The sequence below is a fragment of the Podarcis liolepis genome (genome assembly GCF_965112155.1).
Source record: "Podarcis liolepis genome assembly, chromosome: 6".
Taxonomy (NCBI): domain Eukaryota; kingdom Metazoa; phylum Chordata; class Lepidosauria; order Squamata; family Lacertidae; genus Podarcis; species Podarcis liolepis.
In genome coordinates, this window is record NC_139559.1 from 84,445,784 (window position 1) to 84,460,225 (window position 14,442).

Sequence of the window (14,442 nt, forward strand, 5' to 3'; positions counted from 1 at the left end):
CAGCTTTCCCCCAATGGCATGCAACTTGCTTCCCATCCAGTGTCTTTCTTTTCCCTTTTTTTGCAGCTGTAAGATCTTACAGTGCATGGGGTGAGGGTGTAACTGGGGGGGGGGCGCCCTCTCTTATAGGTTTAAGCCAAGGCTGTCTGACAGGAGGACACGCCTCCCCCCCAGCTTGATGGTAAAGCTGTATTATCTAGGGTTCTGGAGGCTCTCAGTATTTGCTAGAAATGGTTTTTCCAGTTTCACTCAAAGAAAGAAACAAAGGGAGAGAAATAGTTCCAATCTTAAGAAATAAGAAAACTTTCTTTGGACTTTGCAGATGATGGACTTGTCCAGATGTCCTGTTTACTGAACATGCATCCAGATTTGCTTACACAGGGGTTAGACAATATCTGGTCTTTTCGTTTCTTGCAAGGTGTTTACACATCTTCCTGCTAATCATAACAATATCGCCCCCAGTATAGAGGTTGGCATATCTTGTAGCATAGGAAATATTAAGAACCAAGTTGTTTGGATTCTGTTTTTTTATTTTATTTTATTAAAGATTTTCTTGGTTTACAAAATACATGCCTTGTCTCTTTTCTACAGATCAGTCTTTTCTACAGATCAGCTACATTTGTTATGCGACATTAGTGTTGAGTACAGTATAAGGTCAGGAAGAAGAAATATATATTTTTTGCAGTGTACGTGTGGGATTTTGTATTGGCTTCAACTAGATAGGTTCTCTTTCTATTTGCTTGTTATGTTTTCTTGGTAGTGAGAGAGGTCAGGGGCCCAGGATATGGTTGGTTGTCTGTGGTTGTGTGCAGTGATGTTTGTTTGCCTTTGTGAGGTGGGGAGGACATGTTGGGTTAAGTAAGCCAGATGTTCTTGTCATTGTCTTGTTGGGCTGTGTATGTGATAAAGGGGAGCCATACTGGGGTGAAGGCATCCTTTTCTATTTGTCCCAGTGTCAGTTTCAGTTTATTGCTTAGCTTTTCTAGTAAGGCTGTTTCCCAAACGATATGGTACCACTGGTCCATGTTCACCCCTGACAGGTCTCTCCAGTGTCTGGCTATGAGGCTTCTGGCTGCTGAGAGTAGGTGGCTCTGTATAATGTGAGTGGCAATTATGATCTTGGAAGATGTTCAGTAGGGCCAATTCTGGGGTGAGTTCTAATGTCTTAGTTATTTTGCATATTTCTTGTAGGACTGCTGTCTAGAAGGGTTGGATTTTGGGACATTCCCACTACATGTGGAGGTATGTGCCTGTGGAGGTGCTGCCTCTCCAGTATGAGGTGAGGTTCCTGGGTGCATTAGCATCAGTTTCCATGGTGTTAAGTACCACCTGTAGTTGAGTTTCAGAGTGAGTTCCCTTCTCTGTGCTGAGATGGATTTAAAGGGAGGTTTAGAACACATTCTAGTCCATTGGGTAAGGTTAATTTCATAGCCTATGTCATGCTCTCATTGGTTTTTTTTTATTGCATCAAGGGGGTTTGTGGGATTTTGGAGCAGCATTTTGTATATTGTGGATACCATCCCTTTACCAGGTCTCCCTGCTGTCAGGCGAAGGTTTTCAAAGGTGGACAAGGGACTAGTGGCTGCTGATTTCACTGTTGGATTGTTTAAGAAGGTGTGTAATTGGTGGTGTGCTAGCCAGGCTGTCCCCTACTTTGTCTTGTATTTCTTGGGTTGGTATGGGTTTGTTGTTTTTGTAGAAGTCTTTTAGATGGTGTAAGCCTTTGGCTTGTCAGGTTTTTATTTGGAGGTTTTGTTGAAACTCGAGCATTTCAACGTAATCAATTGAATTTTATTTCAGTCCTTGCCTTATTTGAAAGCTGCATGAATAACCTTTTGGAAACAGTAGCACACATGGGTTATTTATGGTGTTGAAGCCATGTTGTGAATAATAATACATTACCGTTTTCTTTTCAGTTCCTCGGAACGTCCCTAAAAGTATGCCAGATCTGTAGTTTTTTGCAAGGCAGGAATGATTAGTTCATTCAACAGCATTAGCAACAGCTTTTAAAAGATTTTCCAGAAGGGAATACCAGTGACTCATTATATTGCCTCTTCACGACAGGCAGGAGGTGAGCTGTCTAGCTGGTGGGTGGGTGAATTGCACGATTTTTTTTAGCACTGTGGAGGTTGAAACATGCTATCATGTTCTGTGGACGTGCTTCAGTAGACACACTTTCTTCTTCTCTCTCAATATATACACACAAAACAATTCATACATATATAAAATTTTTTGGACACATTTATTAACTCTGAAAAGAAGAAACGGTAGCTTTAAAAACTCACATTTTGTTCCTCAATTCAGTTTTAACTCTCTCTGTGAGTACCGTGTTTTTCGCTCTATAGGATGCACCGGACGATAAGACGCACCTATTTTTTTTGGGGGGGAGGAAACAAGAAGAAAAACATTCTGAACCCCAGAAGCCAGAACAGCAAGAGGGATCTGGCTTCTGGGCTTTGGGGACAGCCTGCGAAGCCTCTGCAGAGCAGCAGGGTGAAGGCACCCCGCTGCCCTGCGGAGGCTTTGTGCAGCCATCCCCAAGCTAGAACAGCGAGACGGAGCGCTTAGCCGCACAGCCTGCATTCGCTCCATAAGACGCACACACATTTCCCCTTATTTTTAGAAGGGAAAAAGTGCGTCCTATAGAGTGAAAAATATGGTATGTGTATGTCTGTTTTTAAAGGTCCTTCCAGCCTTCCGTTATTTTGGAGTAGTCAAATACTGGCAAATCCAGGTTGCACATTAAAGTGGATTTGGTGCCCTTGCACAACAAACCTGCTACCCCTCCAAAACTGGACTTTTTGTGATAAGGAAAAGTGATGGGGATCTTGCATTGGAAGGTATGGATGTTCTTTAAATAGCCGATGTTGCCTAACCTTCCTGCAGTTTTTGTGCATACAAAAGGATGAATGCTTAATAAACAGGTCATCAGGAAATGACCAAAGTGTTGTATTTTAAACACAGCATATATATTTTCCACTTCCATCATCTTTGCCTTGTTGTCTACAGGGAATAGCTGGATGGTACAGAAGGTTCTATCCAACTAAGTTCTACTCAGAGTAGAACCATTGAAATTAATGTACTTAAGTTAGTCATGTCCATTAATTTCAATCAGTCCACTTTTAGAATCACAAACATTGGATACAGCCCATTGTATCCAATTACTAGAACGGAACACCAGAGACTCATTCTGATGTTTATTCATGACAATGAGAAGATGAGTTATTGAATACATGGGTGTTTCCATCAAGGAGGTGACTCATCAGGCTAGTAATCCACCTACGAGGGTTATGCTGCTTTTAAGCACCCAGCTTTCTACATGTGAAATGCACCCTTTACAACAGGGTCAGCAAACTTTTTCAGCAGGGGGCCGGTCCACTGTCCCTCAGACCTTGTGGGGGGCCGGACTATATTTTGGAAAAAAATAATGAACGAATTCCTATGCCCCACAAATAACCCAGAGATGCATTTTAAACAAAAGGACACATTCTACTCATGTAAAAACACGCTGATTCCCGGACTGTCAGCAGGCCGGATTGAGAAGGTGATTGCACCAGATCCAGGGCCCGGGCCTTAGTTTGCCTACCCATGCATTACAACTTTCCCAGCCCCCACCCATGGTAGACCCTATAGTGTAATGGACAAAGCAATGGGCCTTGACAACAAAGACAAGGATTCAGTTCTCCACTCAGATATGAAGCTCATTGAGTGTGATTTTGAGCTAGTCACAATATCTCAGTCTTACAGACCTCCCAGGATTGTTGTGAGGATAAATGGTACACCACCTTAATCTGCTTAGAAGGATAGTATACAAATATTATGCAATAAATTAAGAGACTCATCAAGCATTTAGCCGCGGGCCTTCTCTCAGTCGCCCTGCTTCAGTGTTCATTATCCACGAAAGTTGCTGCAACTCTGTACGAATTCTACGTTTTGAACATTTTCTGGCCAAGCATATCTCACTCAATCTACTTTGCAGCATGTAAAACATTTGGAGAAGCCCCTACAAAAATGTTCCTTTGTATAATGGGAGAGGCAGAGAAGGCTCATGCATTTCTGAGATCAGATTTGTGTGAGTCTCAACATTTTTTAGCAGCCTGATAAGCAGAAAGTGGGAAAATCTATCATGTTTTTAATTTGTGATGGCTTGCAGGCTGGTGCTGCTTAGCTGTAGAGCACCTAGAGAAATCCCTCACTGCTTAGGGTCTGTAAAGATGGTACCACTAGACAGATGTGCATTGCAGATACCTTGAATAGCATTCCAGCATGATAAACATCTAATGCAAACAGGTCCTTGAGCTGAGAAGATCTGCCTTCATGATACTGAGTCACCTGATCTTAAGAGCACAATGGAAGTGCTATTAGTAACCAAGTTGCCTTATGGAAACCAGAACAAACAAGAACCAACAGCATCACTAATGTGCACATTTATCCTACCTTAGGGGAAAAAATAGCTAACTCAAGTAAAGTACCATTTCGTTATAGCCACCTGATGTACTACTAGCTCGCAATCAGTCAAAGCAAGCCGACAGGCCAGTAGTGCGATATTAGTGTGTTGTACTAATCTGATTTTTGTCTGTTCCTGCTGTCGGGGCAGTTAATTTGCTTGGGTTCCCCTCTCCCCAATCTTCACTGTTTTGTTAGGCAAGTTTCTACCATCCTCCAAAGCCAATTAACCTTTAACTACAGTTAAACACACCTGATCTAAATGTTACACTTTCAAAAAGTGTCCCAAGGAGCCATTTGTACAATCATGGTTCAAAGCACTTCACATGTCTTATTGTCTTGGTAATCAACCTGTAAGATTGGCTGGTATTCTTATCCCTGCACTAGAGTTTTGGGGTGAGGGCTGAAGCCAAGGGAATATTGGTTTGCTAAAGGTGTGGCACTACAGGATATTAGATACAAGGGGAACAAAGAGCCATGTTTTCCTCATACTATTGACATGGAGAGGGGGGCCACATGCAAGGGAGAATCAGTATGTTGGAGCAGTGCTTAATTCATTTGTAGCCAGGTGTCCACCGTTTGCCTCCATGACTGTTAGTTTATATTGCTCCCTCACTTGCTCTTAGGAAAATGTTTCAGGGAGAATTTGCTGGCTGCAGTTGGCCATCGTAATGACAGCCATGATGTTTGTTGCATCATAGCATCTCATGCAGGGATGAGAAATCTTTACCCTTCAGCTATTGTTGGACAACAACTTCCATCCTCCCTGCAAATATCTCCAGCAAATATCCTCCCATGCTCCTACTTCCTTGGCAAACACTAGTAAGATCTAGTTCAACTCTATTGAGTCCTGACTTCATGGCAGAGATTAATACAGAATCAAGAAGGGGGCTTCTTAGCCCACACTTTAGATCTAGTACTCACCAAGGCATCAAAAGATCATCCTCTCAGGCCCTTCATCATGTGCTTCCTTCAGAAGAGGTCTGGAGGCTGGCACCACGAGAACAGGCCTTTTCTGCAATGGCTCACTATTTGTGGAATGCTTTCCCTGGGGAGGTTTGGCTGTTGTCTTCATTATACACATTTAAACTTGGTGGATTAACATCCAATAACCTTTTATTTTTATTTTTTTATAAGATATTTATTAAGATTTTCAAAGTATTACAAAGTAAAAATAAAAAAATAAGAAAATACAAAATAAAAATGGTTAAAAACAACTCATTCTTTCCATTACTTATTTTTCATTAGCTTATTTCCCGGACCTCCTCACGCCTCCCTTTTTTGTATTCCAGTTCAGTTTGTTGGTTCAGCAAATCCTTACCCTCTTTGTTTATCCTAGTCTTTAATCTTAAAATATTGTAACGTTAAATGTTTACCTATTAATAATCCATTTTTCATATTCCCTTATAGTATTACAGCTGAAAACCACTTAATTTCTATCCAACATCATTCTAACATTCATTAATTTTACAATATTTCTGTAGATAGTCTTTAAATTTCTTCCAATCTTCTTCCACCGACTCTTCTCCCTGGTCTCGGATTCTGCCAGTCATTTCCTCCAGTTCCATATAGTCCATCACCTTCATCTGCCATTCTTCCAGAGTGGGTAGATCTTGTGTCTTCCAACATCCAATAACCTTTTAAACGTGTTGTGGGAACGGGGATTACTGGTTTGGTTTTGCTCTTATTTTTATTGTGTATTTTTATATTGTAATTTTATGTTGTGAACTGCCCAGAGATCTACAGATGGTGGGTGGTATACTAATTTAAATAATGATAAAAGTAAAAATAAAACTTTGGTCAAGGTTCCTGACTTCAAAACAGCAGGTTGTGGTCCATGTTGATTGAATGTTCCTCCAGATACAAAAGGCCCCTGCACCTAGAGATATATTGAGGGAAGGGTTGGCCTGGATGGAGGACCTATGCCTTGCCAGATGTTGTTGGACTGCCAATGGCCAGGCTGGTTGGGGCTGATGAGAGTTGGAAACCAACAACATCTGGAAGGCCACAGGTTCCCCACTTCTGAAGTAAAGGGTTGTTGTTGTTTGGTATGGAGGAACATTCAGTTATGTTGCCCACATTCTGAGCTGTAAGGTGAGATGAAATGTCCTTCTTAGTTAAAACCTGGGCCTACCATAGGGCTTCTCCACACTTCCTCTTGTTTTGTTGCTTTCCCCCAGGGAAAACCACTCTTTAGTGCTCAGTTGGAGCAAACAGAAATTTTGCTCCGATTTAGCACTAAAGAGCGGGTTTTCCTTGGGACGTATGCTTTCTAGGCATGAGACAAGCAGAAGTGTGGACAAACCCAAACTCTATGCTGAGATCATGAAATGGCTTTTATGATACGTGTGTGTGTATGCACACCTGTACAGACAAATACACACGTAGGTCTTGCATTAAGTGAAAGATCATAATTCTCTTTCTCTCTTTCAACATCTATATCTGTATGATTACAAATAGAACACAAGATCCTTGAATAACATATTAGCCAACTGTAGCTGTGAAATTGTCCCCTGTGTCCTGGAACAAACTTATTTGTTGCAAATATTGACACTTGTCTTGGTTTGGTTGCATAATGTATGTGATATTGGATGACTCACACACTTAGCCAACAATAAGGCTCAGTGTGAATAGCACATTGTAATATTAAGTTATTTGCTGCTTAATCCGCAGGTGAAATGAAGCGAAATCATTGGAGTTAAGCTTGGGAACAGAAAACACTTTCAGCAAGCTGTTAATTGGGAGTTACCCGACAAGTTATATTTAGAGCTCTAGAGCTAAATGGGGAAACAATGGGCTAAACCTGCTTAAACCCAACTATTCCATCTTAACTTGGAAAGTGGTGGTCTGTGCAACTTTGCTTGTCCAAAACTGCAAGCTCTTCTTCTATGCAAATTTTCCAACATTGGATAGAAATGTATTTAATATGCATGCTTATGTAGTATAATGGGTCACCAAAGAAACTGAGGCCAATTTCCTGGGGTGATGCAGGATTCTCAGTGTACTGGCTAAGGATGCTTGAGGAAGTCATTGTTTGCAAATCCTAATAGAAACTGACCTAATCCACGCCTCCTGAACTAATATGTGGATTGGAACATAGTTATATTTAAGAGTTTGCACTTTTCCAAAAATTTCAATGCAGTGGTTGGCTCTGCAGATCAACGCTGCTGCCGATACAATATGTCTTTTTAGTTGTGGACAGTAGTCCAAGCAATGGAGGTTCTTATGTATCATTTTGTGTTCGTAAGGGTTGTGATGATTTTAGCATATAAACTCTGACAAAGCTCTGCAGAATATTTGGAGATGATTCTCTGACTGTATGTAGTTCTTTAATCTTTTTTTAAAATAAAATTAAAAATTAATTTAAAAATGCAGTTGGCTCAGAAACATTAAAAAATGTTTTAAGGTATGGTGTTTGGTTTTTTTATATGGATATAATACATTTATATAGGTATATGGAGAGAAATGCATATTTTGAGAGGAAATGGTTCCAAAATTACTATTTCAATTCAAGTTTTCATCAAGTTTTCTTACATATGCAGGACAGATTTACAAACGTATGCTCCTGATAGCTGATTGGTTCAGATAATTCCAACACATCTCAAGATCAACTGTGATATGCTTACTCGATCACTCCCAGTACAGGGATACAATGGAATTACCTCATCTCAGAGGAGGTTGACCATTGCCCCTCTGCATGCAACACTGCTGTGGACAGTGACTCATACAGAAAAACAGGACCTGAAAGTGCAAGGGTGAAATTCACTACCTCTTTTAACTGGAGGAAAATATATCTCCAGCTGCTAAGCGCAGGGTTAAGCAAGCAGGCTGCCATAGTTATGCTTATGAGAGCAGCCACAAAATTAAAAGACGCCTGCTTCTTGGGAGAAAAGCAATGACAAACCTAGACAGCATCTTAAAAAGTAGAGACATCACCTTTCCAACAAAGGTCCGTATAGTAAAAGCTATGGTTTTCCCAGCAGTGATGTATGGAAGTGAGAGCTGGACCATAAAGAAGGCTGATCGCTGAAGAATTGATGCTTTTGAATTATGGTGCTGGAGGAGACTCTTGTGAGTCCCATGGACTGCAAGAAGATCAAACCTATCCATTCTGAAGGAAATCAGGCCTGAGTGCTCACTGGAAGGACAGATTGTGAAGCTGAGGCTCCCATACTTTGGCCACCTCATGAGAAGAGAAGACTTCCTGGAAAAGACCCTGATGTTGGGAAAGATGGAGGGCACAAGGAGAAGGGGACGACAGAGGGCGAGGTGGTTGGATAGTGTTCTCAAGGCTACCAGCATGAGTTTGGCCAAACTGCGGGAGGCAGTGGAAGACAGAGGTGCCTGGCGTGCTTTGGTCCATGGGGTCACAAAGAGTCAGACATGACTAAACAACAATAACAATTGCTGAGTCTATTCAGTGATATCCATAAGAATAACAAAGAGCAATGGTCTGTGTTAACCTCACGAGCTGTTGGATTTCAGTAACTCTTAAACTATTCACTTAATAAGAGAACTTACTTGAGAGGGAGGAGGCTGCAAATGGAAAATGCAATTGAACCTGGTGTTCAAGTACTCTGCCTGACAATGTTTGGATAAAAGAGGGCAACAGGCTTGGTTCCTGCATTTGCATTTGCTATTAGCGTCAGTTAATATGAACTGTATGACCTGATAAAAGGTATTCATGGGCACTCACTAATAAGCAAAGGATTTCCAGTAAGAGGCAAAACATCATATTTCCATTGCAAATGACACAACTGTATAAATGTCGAATAAACAGCAACTGTCTGAACAATATCCTTGGCCATTTCCAGAGAGCAGAATCCTGTAAGATTCAGAGATACCTATGATACTCTAATAACTCAGCTTGTGGTGAATGGATTGCTAAATAGGTGTCACATCCTGCATTTCAAAACACACTTGCAAAGACGTAAATCCCATTGAACTCAGTGAGGTTTACTTCCAAGTAGCCATGTTTAGGATTGGGCTGTTTAAAGACAGGTAAACATAAGGGAGGCATTATGATTCATGTCCATACTTAATGCCAGCTGTTTCCTGTAAATTTTAGAAATCCTTAACTCCTTCCCTTACACCCACTCCCTACAGTCTGAGCAAACTGTAAATGGACGTAACTGGCACTGACGTGTTTGCAGAGTAAGTTGAGAAAAGGGTATGGAAGTAAAGAGGAGACTGAGACATAGCTGTCAACTTTTCCCTTTTCATAGAATCATAGAGTTGGAAGAGACCACAAGGGCCATCGAGTCCAACCCCCTGCCAAGCAGGAATCACCATCAGAGCACTCCTGACATATGGTTGTCAAGCCTCTGCTTAAAGACCTCCAAAGAAGGAGACTCCACCACACTCCTTGGCAGCAAATTCCCCTGTAGAACAACTCTTACTGTCAGGAAGTTCTTCCTAATGTTCTTGCAAGGAATCCTATTCAGAATAAGGGAATTTCCCTTACAAAAAGGGAAACATTGACAGCTATGGACTGAGAGGAGATATGACAGCAATCCTCAAATATCTGAAGGGCTGTCACATGGAGGATGGAGCAAGCTTGTCTTCTCCAGCTCTAGAAGCTAGAACCCAAACCAATGGATTCAAGTTACAAGAAAGGAGATTCCAACCAAACACCAGGAACACTTTTTGACAGTAAGAGCTCTTCAACAGTGGAATGGGCTCCATTGGGAGGTTGCGGACTCTCCTTCAGTGGAAGTTTTCAAGCAGAGGTTGAATGGCCATCTGTCATGTATGCTTTGGTTGAGATTTCTGCATTGCAGGGAGCTCAGTTAGATGACCCTTGGGGTCCCTTCCAACTCTAGAGTGCCTGTGGTACTCTAGAACAGGCATAGGCAAACTCAGCCCTCCAGATGTTTTGGGACTACAATGCCCATCATCCCTGGCTAACAGGACCAGTGGACAGGGATGATGGGAGTTGTAGTCTCAAAACATCTGGAGGCCCAGTTTGCCTATGCCTGCTCTAGAAGTTTGGGTAAAAGCTCCTAACCTCACAAATGCTGGTGGTGACTGATGAGGAAGGGGATATTTGGGTTATGGTGAAGAAAATATTGATCCAATGTGCAGCAGCTGTGACAAGAGTTGGAGTCCAATGACACCTGAAGTGCCACAGGTTTTCCATCGCTGAAATACAGATTGCTCTGCCTGTGTAGTGGTTCTTAACATAAGACCATTAAAATAACTCGCTTTTAAAAGTCTTAGTGGCCCTTTCTACATTCAGGTTTGCACAAGTAGCCAGTGAGTAATATTTTAGACAGTTTTTACTCAAATGAGCAGTGTTCCATCCCTTCTGTTTGGGAGTTCATTTCCTTCCTTGTATTCTTTCTCTTTCCACAAATGGAAATCAATTACATAATGTCATTGCTACCAGATATAGAGACAGGAGGTACCCCCGTACACACAAGTCACAGTTTCAAAGCTATAAAACATGTTTCTCATAAACAGGAGGAGGATCCAACAAAATAAAATTTAATTGGCAAGAGGAAAATCCTTGTTCTAGTACAGCAATTAGCAATGTGGGTGAGCAACCCTGGATGGTAAGTGGGGGTGGGATGCCAGGATATCCACAATACTAACCAGCAACAGCAGAGTGCAAACAGATCTCTTATTCCAAATTAATTTAGATACATGTTCCTCCTCCTGGTGTCTGGCTAATCAGCGATGTGAAGTGACTGCTGCTATGACTCATTGCACAAACCTGTTCCCCTCCTCTGGCTAAGGTTTAACGAACTGCTTTCATTTTTCATCTGCTTTATTAAGTCAAAAGTGAAATTGGATAGAAATGATGTGGTGGCTCAAATTAAGAGTAATAAAGCCCATCTGACTGAGAACTTTCAGATGGATTGCCTGCTTATTTTCATTTGGGCCATTTCTTTGACCACTTGCAGTGAAAATGCAGATTGTCTGAAGGTGAAGCTGTACTCACTACATTTAGAGCACAACGACACACACACACACACACACACACACACACACACACACACACACACCTGCCCTTAGTTCAAGTGCATATTTTCGATTCTTGGGATGAGCTTTGAAGTGCCAATTCTGCATGTTGAAATATATATATATATATATATGTATATATATATATATATATATATATATATATATATATATATATTGTCCAGTAGCACCTTAGAGACCAACTAAGTTTGTTCTTGGTATAAGCTTTTGTGTGCATACACACTTCTTCAGATACACTGAAACAGAAGTCACCAGACCCTTATATATAGTGGGAGGGTGGGGTGGGATTTTTCTCAGACGGGTAGTAGGTGATGAGTGGTTGACTCAATGGGTATGGTAAACCTGTTGATGATTGTTAATGACTGCAATTAGTCCTACAGGAAAAAGCAAGGGATAGTTTGCAGATGATTAGCATATGTAATGAGACAGGAATCCAATATCCAATCTCTCTATTAAGACCAGGTCTCTCTATAGTTTTCAGTTTAGTGATAAGTTGTAATTCAGCAACTTCTCTTTCAAGGCTATTTCTGAAATTCTTTTGTAATAAGACAGCTGCTTTGAGATCCTGTATTGAATGCCCTGGGAGATTGAAGTGTTCTCCTACTGTCTTCTCTGTCTTGTGATTCCTTATGTCAGATTTATGTCCATTTATCCTACCTGAATTCTGCATGTTGGGAGCATGATTCCATTAGAACCAGGCATGGGGAAGCTGGCAAAGAGAGAGACTAACTGCCTAGCATAACCAAAATGTAGACTCATTAGGCTTGTATTCAGGTATTATATCTCACAAGATTAGATGTGTATGAGGGGGGACAACGTTACTGGTCCCAATCCTTGCAGCCATGCTCCCTGATAGCCTCCACCCATGCGTTCCATGAAGAGGGGAGCTTGTTCAATCTGTGCAAGCTCCCTGTGTGATTTAGTACCCTGTTTGTGTTCTAGAACCCTGCAGGGTTCTAAATCAAATGTGGAACCTACAGCTGTAGAGCACCCTTCCCTCTTCAGACCACCTCCCACCAATGTATGGATAATATAAGGCTGCGGAGGCAGCAGAGGACACCACAGTAGGGCATTATTTGGACATCTTTCCCTAGTTGGAGACTCTTATTTATTCTGTAGGCCAAGGATGGAGAACTTTTGGCCCTCTAGATCAGGCAAAGGCACCATCCCTGACCACCGGTTCTGTTAGCTAGGGATGATGGGAGTTGTAGTCCCAAAACATCTGGAGGGCCAAGTTTGTCTACACCTGCTCTAGATATTGTTGGAATTCAACTCAAATCAGTCCCAGCCAGCATGGCCAATAGGACAGGGATGAAGGGAGCTGATGTCCTTTAACATCCAGAGGATCATAGGTCCTCAATTCTTGCTTCAGACTGGTGTTTCACTAGATAGAAACTCTTGAGGTTTTCTTCAAAGTCAAAGCGGGAAGAGGATATGGATTGGCCATGCCCGTGGCAGCAATTGTGGCATTATTTTACCAGATGCTTAAGACCTCTAGTAACCCTAAGAATCTTGACTTACCGTATATGATTGTCCAACCATAACTAAGTGAAAGTTTTACCTACTTCAGCATGAGTTTTCTTTTTTTTAAAAAAAAGGTTTATAGAGAAAAATACAAAACTTAATATCTTCCCCCCTTTTTAATCCAACTATGACTTTAATCTAGATACAATAAACAAATAAAAAGGAGGGGGGAAGGGATAGAGAAAGAAAAAAGAAATACAGTGGTGCCCCGCAAGACGAATGCCTCGCAAGACGAAAAACTCACTAGACGAAAGGGTTTTGCGTTTTTTGAGCTGCTTCGCAAGACGAATTTCCCTATGGGCTTGCTTCGCAAGACGAAAACGTCTTGCAAGTTTGTTTCCTTTTTCTTAACACCGTTAATACAGTTGCGACTTGACTTCGAGGAGCAACTCATAGAACGCGGTGTGGTAGCCTTTTTTGAGGTTTTTGAAGACTTTGGTGATTTTTGAAGCTTTTCCAAAACTTTCCCGACACTGTGCTTCGCAAGACGAAAAATTTGCTAAACGAAAAAACTCACGGAATGAATTAATTTCATCTTGTGAGGCACCACTGTAATGAAAAAAAGAGTTTACAAGAGAAAAGACGTTAAAAGAGAAAGATAGAAAAATAAGATTCAGAAAGTAAAGAACTACCCATTCTTCTTCTGTCTGCTATATAAAAACAATATTCACTTTGTCCACCCAACAAAGCCACTTTCTATAAGCAAACATTATCTTCAATTCTCTAATCCAAATATCATTATTTCTTTTTCTTTTTCATGCAACAATCCTATGATAGGTTTCCAATCGTTAAGAAATGTCAACAATGACTTTTCTCTGATCAAACATGTCAATTTTGCCATCTCAGCTAAGTCCATTTTAACCGCCATTCTTTCTTTGTTATCAGCATGAGTTTTTTATGTTCGCTCCTTTATATACCTGCACATATCTGTGGTGTTGCTGTTCCATTCCATTCTCCTTGAGGAAATATTTCCCTTGTTTCAGTATTAATCACTATTTGCCCCAGGCACATTCAGAAACTCTTTCATGGCAGTTTGCCTCAATACACCTTTCACCTATGATACTTCTGATAAGGCAGTGCCATTAAATAAGGAAGAAGTACCACTGCCTTTGTGGCACTTCCAAGTATTTCTTCTCTGGCAATTGTCAGACATCTCTGCTTGTCTCCGTATAAACATATGGCAGTGAGTGAATCAGTGCTTGAAATATGGCAGAAAGGTAGAGGGAAACCTTATTTGATTATGTTGTATTTATAAAAGCATTTATATACCAGCCTCTCATAAAATATCAGGGCGGTGTACAGCAATATAAAAACATAAAAGACCCTTCAAAGCAGTACAGAGCAATAATAAAAATGACTGGGTACACAATGAAAAAACTAAGCAGATGCAGAGCCTGTTGTCATAGAGATGAAAGTCAATATTCTGCTGGAAGAGCTTTCCACAGAATGGGACCAATCATCACTTCTGGTTGAGTCACCTGGAGCTCT

At 41.1% G+C, this 14,442-nt stretch overlaps 1 long non-coding RNA gene across 1 annotated transcript in view; it reads right to left on the minus strand.

Annotated features, from left to right (window-relative positions):
- LOC310708495 overlaps positions 1-14,442 on the minus strand; it is a 227,006-nt gene that overhangs the window by 200,540 nt on the left and 12,024 nt on the right. The gene's annotated exons all lie outside the window — the stretch shown is intronic.